The sequence below is a fragment of the Bufo bufo genome, chromosome 1 (assembly GCF_905171765.1).
Source record: "Bufo bufo chromosome 1, aBufBuf1.1, whole genome shotgun sequence".
In the NCBI taxonomy this organism is placed as follows: domain Eukaryota; kingdom Metazoa; phylum Chordata; class Amphibia; order Anura; family Bufonidae; genus Bufo; species Bufo bufo.
Window position 1 is genome coordinate 451,376,464 of NC_053389.1, and position 12,244 is coordinate 451,388,707.

Consider the following 12,244-nt stretch of genomic DNA (forward strand, 5'->3'; position numbering starts at 1 on the left):
AGGTCTGCCAGCTCAGGACCCGGTGGCAAGTCCTCCATGTCTCCCACCATCACATTTAGCGGGGTTGTCTCCCCCTCTTCCACCGAAGTAACATTTACCCCTACAGCTGGCCCTTCGGACTCAGGTTCCCAGGGTTCTAGTCTCCCTCCTGATCCAGGGCACTCTTCTAGGGTTACCCCTGTCACATGGGTATCAGTCACTCTCGTAGTAGGCCACAGTGCTGGGAAGCCTCTCCCTATTATAAGTTCGTAGTGTAGATGGGTGGCAACAGCCACCTCGTGGGTCTACTTGCCGGCAACCATGGATAGAGACACCATAGCAGTGGGGTCGTCTTTTAAGTCACCATGAATACACATGACCCCAATTTTCCAGCCAGTATACTCAGGGGTCCGTACCAGGGGAGCCCTTATCAGGGTCACCAGATACCCTGAGTCCAACAGAGCATCCGCTGGAGTGTCTGCCACCTCTACCTGGCACAGGTGATTCAAAGTATTTGGGGCACCCTCTGCACACAGCTTCCTAGCATATAACGACTGGCGGAAGCAATAGTTCGTGTTCATAGTTTCCACCTGATTTGGACAGACAGCTCGTACATGGCCAGGCTTCCGACACCACCAGCAGGGGGCACATCCCGGGTGGGTTCAAATCACCGGGTCTGGGGTGGAGAGTTACGAGTTTTGACTACCCCCCTCCCAAAAGAACCCCCCTGTAGATTACAGGTAGCCTCATAGCGCTCCACCACTGATGCACCCGCTGGGCCCGGACCAACACATTCACCCCCAGTCTTGCCAGAATCTCACCCTTGACTCTCTGGTAGAGACGCTTGGTTATCTGGCAAGTCGAAATACACCCGCTGGGAATCGGATGTCAGGAACGGAGCGACGACCTCAGCCCACTAATCTCGGGGTAAATTCTCCCTTGTGGCCACCTTCTCATACATTGCCAGGTAAGTTTAGACGTCATCTGATGGTGTCATTTTGGGGATTGTGCACGGAACGCTTTCCGGACATCATGGACACTCTAGGACGCTCCTGCCATCTGTAAAGCCATCACGTGTTGTAACAGCAACTGGTTTATTTCTTGCTGGTGTTGATTAGCCTTCACGAGAGATTTTATTACAGCCTCCATTTTGTCACATGACACAGGTTTAAATTTAGCTGGTTTAATCCAGGACATTCAGCCGTACCCTAAAAAAATATTTTGGCGTTTATGCCTGCCTCACTGCCCGCTCCAAGCCACCAATTGTGAAGATTCGCTCTGGTAGGCAGGTTAAGCGGACGCAGAACAGAGGCAAAAGAAACAGTTTGTAAAACAAAACTTCAGTGTTTATTCACACAGGAGAAAAAACTAAGCAACATTGACAGTCTTAGTGTTTGTAGACACAAAGGAAAGTCCAAAGCACAAAAACAGTCACCTTGTTAGCAGCTTCTTTCAGCGTCCACGACAGGATTTAGGGGGCCTGTTTCCCCACATGCAGCTCTCAGCCCTCTAGTACGGCACCATGCCTCAGATCCCAATACAGAGACTCTGATTCTGAGACCAGATGCCGGTATTTGATCTCACCTGGCTGGAAATCAGCCCAGCCGCCCATGTTGGGAGGAAAATACCTGCCTTCCCAAACAAAACCCCTTGCTATGTCACACTACCCAAGCAACTGAGCATGCAGTGGACCATTTGTGCAAGTAACTCAGAGGGACTCCCTGCCTTTATATCCACTGCCTACTGCCACGGTGTGCCTGGGTCATCTGTCTTGTCTTCTTCATCTCCCTCTTGCTCCTCCGGCTGCTCCTGCTCCTCCTCTCATGTCACCTGTGTAGCAAAACCACCCATTTCGCTAGACATTGCTTGTGCTCCAATGTCCTCCTCCTCCTCCAGTTCAGCTCCCACAGGGCTCATGTGGCCGTGAGATCTAGGCGCCACGTCTCCAGTCCCCTGACCAGCCATACTTAGCAGCATCTGTTCCAGGACCTGAAGCAGTGGAATGACGTCGTTCATCCCGTAGTCCTGGCGACTGACAAATAACATGGTATCCTCAAAAGGCCTGAACAAACAGCAGGTGTCACGCATAAGCTGCCACTGGCCAGTGGTGTAGTGTGGGGTGGGCCAGGGGGGCTGTTGCCCTGGGCGCAAAATTGTAGGGGGTGCCAGGCAGCAGGCAGTATAATGAGGGTGATGGAAGCCTATGGCTCCTATCCCCTTCGCTCAGCCTCATAAGCTTCAGGCCAGTCCTGAAGCCTATGAAGCAGTAGAATAGCGCAGGAGATCGCAATTACATCACAGTGGCCTCCTGCGCCGGGTCTCGCAAGATGACGTGATGACGCAGTGCAGGAGGGCACAGTGATGTCTTCCTGACCGCCGACACTGGGACGCCTGAGCAAAGGCTACAAGAGGCGATAAAGAGAGCTGAGTATTTATTTATACAGGGGGGCCATTACATATTATACAGAGGGGCCAATATATATTATAAAGAGGGGTCATTATATATTGTACAGAGTGGCCAATATATATTATACAGAGGGGCCATTATATATTATAATTATACAGGGAGACCATTATATATTGTACAGAGGGGCCATTATATATAATAATTATACAGGGAGGCCAATTATATATTATACAAAGGGGCCATTATATATTATAACTCTGTATAATTATAATATATAAAGGCCCCTCTGTATAATATCTAATAGTCCCCCTGTATAATTATTATATATAATGGCCCCTCTGTGTAATATATAATGGCCCCCTGTATAATTATTATATATAATGGTCCCCCTGTATAATTATAATACAGTATATAATGGCCTCTCTGTATACGTATTATATATAATGACCCCTCTGTAATATTAGGATATATAATTGCCCCCTCTATATTATTATTACATATATATAATGGCCCCTCTGTATAATTATTATATATAATGACACCCTCAGTATTATTACAATATATAATGGCCCCCTCCGTATTATTAGGCTATATAATGGCCCATTATATATCCTAATATTACAGAGGGGCCATTATACATTATACAGAGGGGGCCATTATATATTATACAGAGGGGGCCATTATATATAATAATAATAATAATAACTAAAAATAATAAAAATCTGCTGAGATGAGACGCAGCTGAAAGGTGTCATGGCGGTCTTATCTCTGAATGAAGACATTGAGGAAAGTCTACATCACAGTAGATGTCACTGGATGGATGAGGTATGTGGTGCTGTATTATACTGTATAACTTGTAGTGATGTATGTAATATCCAAACACATATTTGTTTAATGGTAGGGTTGGGGGGTGGATTGAGAATATGGCCCACCCTACCGCATCCTGGCCCCAGACTTCAGGTCACACTGTGAGTGTTCTGAATTCTGGGGCCTCACACCCATCTACTACATTATCTGTACTCAGAGAATTAATACTGTTTTATCTGTGGTGTTAAATAGGACTGCTACATTTTCTGTAAATAGGGGCGTGTCAACATTTCTTGCTGAAGGACACGGAGCAGTTCCTCCCATGCATGACTCCATTCGCCAAGGCAAATAAGGTCAAGAACAGCGTGACACCGCGTGACACATGTGTTATGCTGAAGGGGCACTGTTAATTTTCCCTGCAGTGGAGGCTTAGGGCACGGTAGAGGATGAGGAGGCAGAGGAGGACATTGTCGCTGGACCAACGGTGTGGCAACGTGGAGGCGGAAGCGGAGTCACCTGGCCAAGTTGCTGGTGTGGCTGTGCAGGAACCAAGTTCACACAGTGGGCCATAGAGGACATGTGCTGTCCCTGACTGCAATTACAGCTCCACACGTCGGCGCTGCCATGCACTTTGGCAGACACCGAAAGGCTCATGGACTGGCCCACCTTCTGTTCTACATATTTGTGCAGGGCTGGTACTGCCTTTTTCAAAAAGAAATGACGGCTTGGGACTTTCCACCTCGGCTCGGTATAAGCCATCAGTTCTCTGAAAGATAACCTAACTAGATAACCTGGGGCCGATCGCGCGTCCCCGTGACGGCGACGATCCATTCAGATGTCTGCCCTATCAACTTTTGATGTTATTTTCAAAACATGGTGACCACGGGTAACGGGGAATCATGGTTCGATTCCGGAGAGGGAGCCTGAGAAATGGCTACGGCTACCACATCCAAACAAGGCAGCATGCGCGCAAATTACCTATTAGGTATAATTTGGTGCAGGCCTGCAGGTGAGCTGACCCTGTAAAAGGTTTTATGTGTGGGCCTGCAGGTGAGCTGACCCTGTAAAAGATTTTAGGTGCAGGCCTGCAGGTGAGCTGACCCTATAAAAGATTTTAGGTGCGGGCCTGCAGATGAGCTGACCCTGTAAAAGATTTTAGGTGTGGGCCTGCTGGTGAGCGGACGCTCTAAAGAATTATATGCGAGAGCCTGCTGCTGAGCTGACCCTGTAAAACATTATATGTGAAGGGCATACAGTACAGACCAAAAGTTTGGACACACCTTCTCATTCAAAGAGTTTTCTTTATTTTCATGACTATGAAGGCATCAAAACTATGAATTAACACATGTGGAATTATATACATAACAAACAAGTGTGAAACAACTGAAAATATGTCATATTCTAGGTTCTTCAAAGTAGCCACCTTTTGCTTTGATTACTGCTTTGCACACTCTTGGCATTCACTTGATGAGCTTCAAGAGGTAGTCCCCTGAAATGGTCTTCCAACAGTCTTGAAGGAGTTCCCAGAGATGCTTAGCACTTGTTGGCCTTTTTGCCTTCACTCTGCGGTCCAGCTCACCCCAAAACATCTCGATTGGGTTCAGCTCCGGTGACTGTGGAGGCCAGGTCATCTGGCGCAGCACCCCATCACTCTCCTTGATGGTCAAATAGCCCTTACTTTTAAAGTTTTCCCAATTTTTCGGTTGACTGACTGACCTTCATTTCTTAAAGTAATGATGGCCACTCGTTTTTCTTTACTTAGCTGCTTTTTTCTTGCCATAATACAAATTCTAACAGTCTATTCAGTAGGACTATCAGCTGTGTATTCACCTGACTTCTCCTCAACGCCACTGATGGTCCCAACCCCATTTATAAGGCAAGAAATCCCACTTATTAAACCTGACAGGGCACACCTGTGAAGTGAAAACCATTTCAGGGGATTACCTCTTGAAGCTCATCAAGAGAATTAGAGCCTACAATAACCCAAAAACCGAACCTCACTCACCAACTTACTGCAATTTGTACAAAAAAAGAGCAAGGATTTAACAAGGTAAAAAAATCTCATTTTATTTGTTATAAATCACATGAACATTACAGGTGAGACTCAAAAGGGACAGAACATGGAGATTGGGCCACAAAAGGGCTCTGCAATGTGGAGAATCACAATGGGGGATGATGTGGTCACATCATCCCCCATTGTGATTCTCCACATTGCAGAGCCCTTTTGTGGCTCATCAAGAGAATGCCAAGAGTGTGCAAAGCAGTAATCAAAGCAAAAGGTGGCTACTTTGAAGAACCTAGAATATGACATATTTTCAGTTGTTTCACATTTGTTTGTTATGTATATAATTCCACATGTGTTAACTCATAGTTTTGATGCCTTCAGTGTGAATCTACAATTTTCATAGTCATGAAAATAAAGAAAACTCTTTGAATGAGAAGCTGTGTCCAAACTTTTGGTCTGTACTGTATATGCAAGGGCATTATATGCGATGAATAAGCATGTTGATATGACGGAAAAGGAGAAGGATGAGGAAAGGAAGATTCAACCATATACACTTGTTTGTGGTGGAAGGGGTCCATGGGAATACAGTGTATTCAGTACATTATAAACAACACATTTAAAGTGCTTTTCAGTTTTCTTCTGGGGGAGTCGAGAAGTCATGGTCAATCCAGGCCTTGTTCATTTTTATAAGAGTCAACCTGTCAGCATTTTCAGTTGACAGGCGGATACGCTTATCTGTTATAATGCCACCAGCAGCACTAAATACACGCTCAGACAAAACGCTGGCAGCAGGGCAGGCCAGCACCTCCAAAGGGTAGAGCGCCAGTTCGTGCCACGTGTCCAGCTTGGACACCCAGTAGTTGTAAGGCACTGAGGGATCATTGAGGACGCTGACACGGTCTGCTATGTACTCCTTCACCATCTTCCCCAAAATTTTCCCTCTTGTGACACGCAACAGGGCGAGGGTGCTGGTGGGGTGTCATGAAACTGTCCCAGGCTTTGGAGAGTGTTTCCCTGCCTCTGTTGGAACTGCTGTGTGTTCCCCTTGTCTCCCCTCCTCGGTTGGCCAAGGAACTACTGACTCTGCCTAGGGTTGAGCGATATACCGGTATCACGATATACCGCGGTATATATAAAAAACGGCGATATGGCGATATCGCCGTTTCGTAAATACCGCGGTATTTCGTGACGTCATAGAAGCGGTCATGTGCGCTGACCGCTTCTAAATCTGCGGCCGCCCGCCCCAGCATGAACCGATACGGGACATTTGCAGAGTACTTCTACTCGTGCAAATGCCCCCGATACCTGCTGGCCGCTTGCGGTGGCTCTCTCAGCAGTTCGGCCGGCGTGGGGGAGGGAAGAAATTCTGTGACTCGCATTTCCTGCACCCGACCTCTGATAGGACGCTGTGATCCGCGCAATTAACCCCTCAGGTGATCACAGCATCCTCTCAGAGGTCGGGTGCCGGGAATGTGGGCAGTGCCCCCCTCCTCCCTCCCTCCCCAGTATTAATCATTGGAGGCCACAGGGTCGTCGTCCTCCTCCTCCCCCCATCATTGGTGGCAGTTTTCAGTTCCGATCGGAGTCCCAGCAGTGTAATGCTGGGGCTCCGATCGGTTACCATGGTAGCCAGGACGCGACTGGAGCCCTGGCTGCCATGGTATGTTAGTGAGCAGCATTATACTCACGTGCGTCGTGGCCGCCGGGAGCTCCTTCTTCTCATAGGTCTGTGCGGCGCATTGCTAATGCTATAAGCCTTAGCAATGCGCCGCACAGACAGAAGAAGGAGCGCCCGGCGGCCACGACGCACGTGAGTATAATGCTGCTCACTAACATACCATGGCAGCCAGGGCTCCAGTAGCGTCCTGGCTACCATGGTAACCGATCGGAGCCCCAGCATTACACTGCTGGGACTCCGATCGGAACTGAAAACTGCCACCAATGATGGGGGGAGGAGGAGGACGACGACCCTGTGGCCTCCAATGATTAATACTGGGGAGGGAGGGAGGAGGGGGGGCCCACTGCCACCAATGATGGGGACGACGACCCTGTGGCCTCCAATGATTAATACTGGGGAGGGAGGGAGGAGGGGGGCCCACTGCCACCAATGATGGGGGGACGACCCTGTGGCCTCCAATGATTAATACTGGGGAGGGAGGAGGGGGGGCCGACTGCCACCGATGATCGGGGGGGAAGACCCTGTGGCTTCCAATGATTAATACTGGGGAACGAGGGGGGGCCCACTGCCACCAATGATGGGGGGGATGACCCTGTGGCCTCCAATGATTAATACTGGGGAGGGGGGCCCACTGCCACCAATGATGGGAGGGGGACCCTGTGGCCACTGCCACCAATGATTAATACTGGGGGGGGGGCGCACTGCCCACTGCCACCAATGATGGGGGGGGGGAGACCCGGTGGCGACTGCCAGCAATGATTAATACTGGGGGGAAGGGGCACTGACACCAATGATGGGGAGGGGGACCCTGTGGCCACTGCCACCAATGATTAATACTGGGGGGGTGGTTACCAGAGGGGGCTGATAAGAGGGAGAGGCTGGGGGGGCTGATCAGAGGCTGGGGAACTGCCCGTCTGCCCCCATACAGTGTAACGTCTCCTTGTGGCTGCCCCCATACAGTGTAACGTCTCCTTGTGGCTGCCCCCATACAGTATAACGTCTCCTTGTGGCTGCCCCCATACAGTGTAACGTCTCCTTGTGGCTGCCCCCATACAGTATAACGTCTCCTTGTGGCTGCCCCCATACAGTGTAACGTCTCCTTGTGGCTGCCCCCATACAGTATAACGTCTCCTTGTGGCTGCCCCCATACAGTATAACGTCTCCTTGTGGCTGCCCCCATACAGTATAACGTCTCCTTGTGGCTGCCCCATACAGTATAACGTCTCCTTGTGGCTGCCCCCATACAGTGTAACGTCTCCTTGTGGCTGCCCCCATACAGTGTAACGTCTCCTTGTGGCTGCCCCCATACAGTGTAACGTCTCCTTGTGGCTGCCCCCATACAGTGTAACGTCTCCTTGTGGCTGCCCCCATACAGTGTAACGTCTCCTTGTGGCTGCCCCATACAGTGTAACGTCTCCTTGTGGCTGCCCCCATACAGTGTAACGTCTCCTTGTGGCTGCCCCCATACAGTGTAACGTCTCCTTGTGGCTGCCCCCATACAGTGTAACGTCTCCTTGTGGCTGCCCGGCTGCCCCCATACAGTATAACGTCTCCTTGGGGCTGCCCCCATACAGTGTAACGTCTCCTTGTGGCTGCCCGGCTGCCCCCATACAGTATAACGTCTCCTTGGGGCTGCCCCCATACAGTATAACGTCTCCTTGTGGCTGCCCGGCTGCCCCCATACAGTGTAACGTCTCCTTGTGCCCCCCCCCCCATACAGTGTAACGTCTTCTTGTTGCCCCCGATACAGTGTAACGTCTCCTTGTGGCTGCCCCCATACAGTATAATGTCTCCTTGTGGCCCCAAGTGTTTTTTTCTTCTAAATGGGCATTTATCGCGATATATACACTGCGTGCAGAATTATTAGGCAAATGAGTATTTTGACCACATCATCCTCTTTATGCATGTTGTCTTACTCCAAGCTGTATAGGCTCGAAAGCCTACTACCAATTAAGCATATTAGGTGATTTGCATCTCTGTAATGAGAAGGGGTGTGGTCTAATGACATCAACACCCTATATTAGGTGTGCATAATTATTAGGCAACTTCCTTTCCTTTGGCAAAATGGGTCAAAAGAAGGACTTGACAGGCTCAGAAAAGTCAAAAATAGTGAGATATCTTGCAGAGGGATGCAGCACTCTTAAAATTGCAAAGCTTCTGAAGCGTGATCATCGAACAATCAAGCGTTTCATTCAAAATAGTCAACAGGGTCGCAAGAAGCGTGTGGAAAAACCAAGGCGCAAAATAACTGCCCATGAACTGAGAAAAGTCAAGCGTGCAGCTGCCAAGATGCCACTTGCCACCAGTTTGGCCATATTTCAGAGCTGCAACATCACTGGAGTGCCCAAAAGCACAAGGTGTGCAATACTCAGAGACATGGCCAAGGTAAGAAAGGCTGAAAGACGACCACCACTGAACAAGACACACAAGCTGAAACGTCAAGACTGGGCCAAGAAATATCTCAAGACTGATTTTTCTAAGGTTTTATGGACTGATGAAATGAGAGTGAGTCTTGATGGGCCAGATGGATGGGCCCGTGGCTGGATTGGTAAAGGGCAGAGAGCTCCAGTCCGACTCAGACGCCAGCAAGGTGGAGGTGGAGTACTGGTTTGGGCTGGTATCATCAAAGATGAGCTTGTGGGGCCTTTTCGGGTTGAGGATGGAGTCAAGCTCAACTCCCAGTCCTACTGCCAGTTTCTGGAAGACACCTTCTTCAAGCAGTGGTACAGGAAGAAGTCTGCATCCTTCAAGAAAAACATGATTTTCATGCAGGACAATGCTCCATCACACGCGTCCAAGTACTCCACAGCGTGGCTGGCAAGAAAGGGTATAAAAGAAGAAAATCTAATGACATGGCCTCCTTGTTCACCTGATCTGAACCCCATTGAGAACCTGTGGTCCATCATCAAATGTGAGATTTACAAGGAGGGAAAACAGTACACCTCTCTGAACAGTGTCTGGGAGGCTGTGGTTGCTGCTGCACGCAATGTTGATGGTGAACAGATCAAAACACTGACAGAATCCATGGATGGCAGGCTTTTGAGTGTCCTTGCAAAGAAAGGTGGCTATATTGGTCACTGATTTGTTTTTGTTTTGTTTTTGAATGTCAGAAATGTATATTTGTGAATGTTGAGATGTTATATTGGTTTCACTGGTAAAAATAAATAATTGAAATGGGTATATATTTGTTTTTTGTTAAGTTGCCTAATAATTATGCACTGTAATAGTCACCTGCACACACAGATATCCCCCTGAAATAGCTAAAACTAAAAACAAACTAAAAACTACTTCCAAAAATATTCAGCTTTGATATTAATGAGTTTTTTGGGTTCATTGAGAACATGGTTGTTGTTCAATAATAAAATGAATCCTCAAAAATACAACTTGCCTAATAATTCTGCATTCCTTGTATCGTTATCGCGATAAATTTCTTAATATCGTTATCGTGGGAATATTTTTGATATCGTCCAACCCTAACTCTGCCACCAGCGTTGTCAAATATAAATTTTTGGAGCAATTTTTCAACAGGGATCTTATGGTATTGCACCGTTTTGCTCGTCCTCTCCACCAGAGGAATGAGAGATGAGAAATTCTCTTTGAAGCGGGGGTCGAGAAGGGTAAACAACCAGTAATCCGTATTGTCTAAAATGCGTATAACTCGCGGGTCGTGTGAAAGGAAGCCTAGCATGAAGTCAGCCATGTGAGCCAGAGTACCAACAAGCGAGACTTCGCTGTCGTCATCAAGAGAATCACTCTCAATCTCCTCATCCTCTTCCTCCACTTCTGCCCACCCACGCTGAACAGTTGGAATCAACTTCCATGGGTACTACCCTCTGTAGCGGAGGCAACCGTCTTCTGCTCCTCCGCCTCTTCATCGTCCAATTCACGCTGAGAAGACGAACTGAGGGTGGTCTGGCTATCACCCTGTGTAATGTCTTCCCTCATTTCCACCTCTTCCACATGCAAAGCATTGTTCTTAATTGTGAGCAGCGAGTAGAAGATGACTGGAAAGGCGAGAACCATGTTGCAGCTGGTATTCCACTACTGCCCTCTGCTGCTCACAAAGCCTGGCCAACATGTTGAACATCGAGTTCCAGCGCATGCTCACGTCACACAACAGCCGGTGAGCTGGCAATTTTAAGCACTGCTGCAGCGTTGACAGACCAGCTGTCGATGACTTGTGGAAATGTGCACACATGCGGAGCACCTTCACCAGTAGCTCAGGCAAATTGGGGAAGGTTTTGAGAAACCGCTAAACCACTAAGTTTAAGACATGGGCTAGGCATGGGATGTGTGTGAGCTTGACGAGCTCCAAAGCCGCCACCAAGTTACGGCCATTATCAGACACAACCATGCCTGGTTGTAAGTTGAGTGGCGGAGAGCCACAGCTCAGTCTGGTCTCTTATCCCCTGCCACAGCTCTGCGACGGTGTGCTGTTTGTCCCCTATGCATATCAGCTTCAGCCCGGCCTGTTGCTGCTTCCAGCTCCCGACTGATGGCTGACTGGTTCTGCACGCGTATAATTCGGAGGTGGAAGTGGAGGAGGGGGCGGAGGAGGAGAAGTGGGGATTGGAGCCACTAACATAGGGCCCGCAATCCTTGGCTTTGGTAGTACCTGTGCCATTCCAGGGTATGACTTGGTCCCGACCTCTACAACATTCACCCAGTGTACCGTCATTGAAATTTTATGTACCTGGCCAAATGCACTTGTCCATGTGTCCGTGGTTAAGTGGATCTTCCCAGTAACTGCATTGGTCAGGGCACGGGTGATGTTACAGGACACATGATGGTGTAAGGCGGGCACTGCACACCTTGAAAAATAGTGGCGGCTGGGGACTGATTAACGCGGGACGACCGACGACATCAGGCTGCGGAATGCCGCAGTGTCCACAAGCCTAAATGGCAACATTTCCAGGGCCAGTAATGTGGAAAGCATTTAGTGCTATGGCCTGTGGGTGGGTGACTGGATATTTGTGCTTGCGTTTAAATGCCTGGGGTTAGGACATTTGTACGCTGCGCTGGGACACGGAAGTGTATGAGGTCGCTGATGGTGCTTGTGAAGGTCCAGGTGCAGGGCGGGAGGCATCCGGGCCTACGTATTGGACAGGGGATTGGCCAGCGCGTAATACAGGGGAAAAGGAGGCAGTGATGTGGCCAGCAGACACAGATTGTGGACCCAAGTATTCGGCCCACCTATTGTGGTGCTTTGATTCTATGTGGTGAGGTTGCTAGGGTTCACGCCCCTGCTCATTTTTGTATGGAACAGGTTGCAAATTACAATTCTTTTGTCATCCGCACATTCCTCATAAAAGCACCAGACTGCGGAACACCTACCCCTTGGCAAGGGAGATTTCCGCAAGGGTGTGCT